Source organism: Humulus lupulus, chromosome 5, assembly GCF_963169125.1.
Source record: "Humulus lupulus chromosome 5, drHumLupu1.1, whole genome shotgun sequence".
NCBI lineage: Eukaryota > Viridiplantae > Streptophyta > Magnoliopsida > Rosales > Cannabaceae > Humulus > Humulus lupulus.
The window spans coordinates 45974881-45980237 of record NC_084797.1 but is presented as its reverse complement, the minus strand read 5'-3'; the positions used below and the strand labels follow the sequence as shown (position 1 = coordinate 45980237).

General features: G+C 42.9%; 1 non-coding gene across 1 annotated transcript; it reads right to left on the bottom strand.

Moving 5' to 3' along the window:
• Nucleotides 1-3767: 3767 nt before the first annotated feature.
• Nucleotides 3768-3874, bottom strand: LOC133780996 (small nucleolar RNA R71). The gene has a single exon (XR_009869796.1). It is a non-coding gene; the product is annotated as a small nucleolar RNA R71 (small nucleolar RNA).
• Nucleotides 3875-5357: the final 1483 nt, after the last annotated feature.

Here is a 5357-nt window from a genome sequence, read left to right as displayed (position 1 = left end):
ACGATTTTACTGATCCCAACCCTCCCTCAATATGGTTAACTTTGGGACAAAGATAAGTTTCGAGCCTGAGAATTAAGTCATATAGGATGATTAGAAACACACTTAGAAAATAAAGATGACTTGTTTTTCTAAGTATAGAAACCCGCTCTAATAATAAATAAAGACCTATATAATTTTTTCATAAGAAGTCATAATAAATAGGTCCGAGATATGTTTGTTTAGAATAATTTTTTGCCTTAGAGCCTATTAGAAAAAGTTCTGACATGTTTCTTTCAACTGTTAGAACTCTGCTACGATGTCTCTCCGAAGATCCGCACGCACCAACGGAAACACCTCCAACGATGTTCCAGCGACCAATGCGGTCCCTACCGTTCGCCGAAGGAGAGTGTGTGTTACTGCTCGCCGCAACGCACCGGCACAGCCAGCTAACAACACTGCAGAGATTGCCAGACTGCGACAGCAAGTCGAGGAACTTCTGCAGCAACAACGCCAACAGGCTCAATCTCAGCCTCAGCCTCCGCCACAGCCACAGCCGCAGCCGCAGCCACAGCCAATGGCCCCAGCACCCCAACAAGTTGGTCCATATGGGGGATGGCCTATGACGAACTACGCTCCTTATCCTGTACAGCACATGGAGCCAGTGTACGAGAGGTTCCGCAAGCAGCACGCTCCGAACTTCGAAGGGACTACGGACCCCTTTGAAGCAGAAGAATGGCTAAGGAATGTGGAGCCGATCCTAGCCCACATGAACCTCAGTAATGCTGGCCGCATATCCTGCGTCTCGTCTTTACTCAAGAAAGATGCCAGGATATGGTGGGATTTGGTCCAACAATCCCACGATGCTGCCACCATGATGTGGACCCGATTTGTGGAGCTCTTCCACAAGAAGTACTACAATTCAGCGGTACTTGCTACGAGAGTTGAGGAGTTCACCAATCTGAAGCAAGGGAATTTAACAGTGGCGGAATATGCTCGTCAGTTTGATCGCTTAGCCAAGTTCGCGGCAGAGTTAGTTTCGACCGATTATCTGAGGGTGAACAAATTCGTGAGAGGACTCCGACCAAAGATCGAGATGGGGGTGAAGTTAGCAAACCCGGGAAACACTTCATATGCCAACGTTCTTGAGACGGCAATCGAAGTAGAAAGGCTGCAGGCCAATATAAGCAAAGAAGAAGCCAGCAAGACAGAACCCAGACAGCAGAGCCAACCTCAGGCAAGTCGAAACAACAATCAGTCCAGCAACAGTCAGTCCAACAACAACGGTAACGGACAGAAGAGAAGGCATCTTGACAACAAGCAAGCCGACAACAATAAAAAGGCACGACCAAATAATGGGGGAAATAGGTTGGGCTACGTGGAATACCCACCATGTGCCAAATGTCAGAAAAAGCACCCCGGAGAATGTCGTGCCAACACTAAGGAGTGTTTCAATTGTGGTCAAGAGGGGCATCGCAAGAAAGATTGTCCTCAGCAAAAGCCAGACGGAAAGAAGGATAAAAAGATGGTTCCTGCTCGGGTTTTTGCTTTAACCCAAGGAGAGGCGGATGCTAGCAACAAGGTGGTCACAGGTCAGGTTTCCATCCTCAATAAATTTTGTCATGTATTATTTGATTCGGGAGCCACTCATTCGTATATTTCGTTAGGAATGATAGATAAACTAGACAAACCTAGTGAAAGATTTAGAACTAGGTTTGCAACCGAGTTGCCTTCGGGCAAAGTAGTTCTATTGATAAACGAGTTTTAGGCTCGTTTATGGTTCTAGTTTTTAGGTTATTTTTCTTTAGTTAGGATTGTTTTATTTCAGATTTATGCTCGTTTGTTCTTGTTTCAGGGTAATTGACGTTAAGTGTTGCAAATATTGAAAAGGAGCGAAAATGGAATGAAATCGAGACGGATTTGTGACTTTTGGGTGTTTCTGTAAGTAGCGCTACAGCGCTACCTTGGGAGCGCCGTAGCGCTAGGAAGAATTCTTGAAGAGCTTCAACACTGACTTAAGCGCTACAGCGCTACAACATCAGCGCTACAGCGCTGGGAAGCAGTTTTCAGGAAGATAGTTCCTGACTTTAGCGCTATAGCGCTACCAAAAGAGCGCTACAGCGCTGGTGCCTAGTTTTTCCCCGTTTTGTTTCTGAGTTTAGCGCTACAGCGCTACAATGGTAGCGCTATAGTGCTGGGGTCGCGATTTCTGGCATAATTGGTTATTTTTGATGGGCAATTCAGTCTTTTCCAGAGGGAATTTTCAGTAGGGTTTTTGGGGAATCATATATGCGACTGAAAGAGGGCTAAAGAGACGACGACGGCTGGAGTAAGAACACCATATTGGAGGATTCGTCCCTGAGTTTTCATCATCTTTTTCTGTCAATTTTCATGTTTGTAATTGAATTATCTTATTGCTAGAATGAAGATCATAGGCTAAATTTTCTTTTAGGGCTTTTATGTGAATCTTTTGGAAACCCTTGTTATGGTTTAATGCAAAGTTGATATTCTTCTTCATCTCTTTCAATTCCTTGCAATCTATGTTAATTGTGCGATTATTGATTGATCACCTCTAATTGCTATTTTATGAATCAAATTAAAATCTGAAAAGTGAAATTTGATATGCTTTGATTGTTTGGATGCAAATTTAATTTAGAACGAAAGTATCTAGGTTATTTTCTTATTTTCTGAGTTGTGTGGCTAATGCCCTCTACATGATTCAACTTACCATAGAAATATAGGAAGTTGTCATTTAGATTGAATTTCATAAGTCTTGACCAGATTATGAATTGTTGTTGCAACTTATTCTTGAATAGAGAAAAGGAGATATAGATGCTTGCATTAGGAAATAACAGGGTGGAAAAATAGAGAATCATAATTGTCCTAATTGTGTTTTCTTTGTTAATTTGTTTAATTCTTCACTGCGCTTTGTTAGTATTTTTCTTAGTTTAAAATCTCTGATAATTGCTTAATCAAATAGAATTAAGGGATTAATTGATTGGTAATTGATAAATCAGTCCTTGAGGACGATACTTGGTTTTACCATTTTATTACAAGTTTGCGACTGTGTGCACTTGCATAGCTTTAAATTTCGCAACAAGTTTTTGGCGCCGTTGCCGGGGACTGAAAATTATCAATATCAGTCTAATTAATTTTTATTCTAATTTGATTTTAATTTCTCTCGTTTCTAATCTGTTTAGTTGCTTAATTTGTCTATCTCAGGTGAATTTTGGTATATGCGTGGCAGAAAAGGAAAAGCCACACTTGTTCCTCTGAATCCCGAGATCGAAAAGTCTTGCAATCAAATCAGAAAGAATAAGAGAGAGACCCAGAATTCTGTGAAGATGGCACAGAATGATGGGGATGGCAGGAATGGTCTAAATCCAGGAGTTGTCCAAGGGGTTCAGGCTCAGACCAACGCTGAGAGGAGTCTGAGAGATTATGTGCTACCCACTCTGACGGGAGTACAAAATAGTATATGCCCACCAACTATAGAGGCCAACAACTTCGAAATAAAGCCTGCTATTTTACTAATGGTGCAGTCCTCTGTGCAATTCAATGGGTTGCCCTCTGAAGATCCTCACACCCATTTGTCCAACTTTCTGGAGTTGTGTGGAACCTTCAAATATAATGGGGTGAGTGATGACGCAATAAAGCTTAGGCTCTTCCCATTTTCTCTAAGGGACAGAGCTAAAAGTTGGCTGAATTCTCTGCAGCCAAACTCCATTGTCACTTGGCAAGATCTAGCTCAGAAGTTTTTGTCCAAATTCTTCCCTCCGTCCAAAGCTGCTAAATTAAGGGGAGAGATAAATAACTTTTTCCAGAATGACGGAGAGTCATTATATGAGGCGTGGGAACGGTTTAAGGAACTCCTTAGAAGATGTCCTCATCATGGCATTGAACAGTGGATGCTAGTACAGAACTTCTACAATGGTTTATGTCCGACAACCAGAACCATTATAGATGCTGCAGCGGGTGGCACTTTTATGAGCAAGAGCGCAACTGGTGCTTATGAACTGTTGGAGGACATGGCTACAAACAACCATCAGTGGTCTGAGGAGAGATCGTCAGGAGTCAGAAAGATAGCTGGGGTGCATGAGCTAGATGCAATCACTGCCTTAACAGCGCAAGTAGCCTCTTTGACCAAGCAGTTGCAACAGAGTAGTGTGTCTGCTAATGCGGTTCAGATGGCAGTGAGGTGTGAAATGTGTGGTGGTGCTCATTCTTTCGATCAGTGCCCTATCTGTAATAATAACACCCCAATGGATCATGCCCAAGTTCAAGAGGTGGGAAATTTTCAGAGGCCACACAATAACCCATTCTCCAACAACTACAATCCAGGGTGGCGAAATCATCCAAATTTTTCGTGGAAGAATAATCAAGGCCAACAACCTCAGTTTCAGGGACAATTTCAGAATAACATGCCTCAGCCACCTATGAATCAAGCTTCGTCATCAATGCAGCCTAGGCCTCCACAATCAATGCCTCAACCTGAGAGACCTAATGAATTGCAAGCTGCCCTATTGACTCTTACTAACACTCAGACTCAATTTATGACTGAGACAAGATCTTCCATTCGAAACCTTGAGACACAGGTTGGGCAGTTGGCCAATATGCTCAATAACAGACCTCAGGGAAACTTGCCTAGTAATACTGAAGTCAACCCCAAGGAGCAAGTTCAGGCAATTACTCTGAGGAGTGGGAAGCAAACAGAGCAGTCTAGACCTCCACAGGCAGTAGTTCAGAAAAAAGAGATGGGTGCACAGTCTGATTCAGAAAGGGTTACTGAAGACCAACAGAAGTCAGAACAGAGTCCCCCAGTTGTCATTGAGCAGCCAGTTAGAGTTCCATACCCTTAGAGGCTTAGAAAGACTACCCTTGATAAACAGTTTTCTAAGTTTCTTGAGGTGTTTAAAAAGCTGCACATAAACATTCCTTTTGCGGAGGCCTTGGAGCAGATGCCCAGTTATGTTAAGTTCATGAAGGAGATTCTGTCAAAGAAAAGGAGAATGGAGGACTATGAGACTGTAGCACTCACTGAAGAGTGCAGCGCTATTTTACAAAGGAAGTTACCCCAAAAGCTGAGAGATCCGGGGAGTTTCACCATACCTTGCACCATTGGCAAGTTTGAATGCAAGCACGCCTTATGTGATCTGGGGGCAAGTATCAATCCGATGCCCTTATCTGTGTTTAAAAGACTTGGTTTGGGGGAGGCAAAACCAACAACTGTCACTTTACAGCTCGCAGACCGATCGTTAACACATCCACGAGGTATTATTGAGGATGTTCTTGTGAAAGTGGATAAGTTCATATTTCCCGCTGACTTTATTGTTCTGGACATGGAGGAGGACACAGATGTCCCTATTATTCTTGGTAGGCCA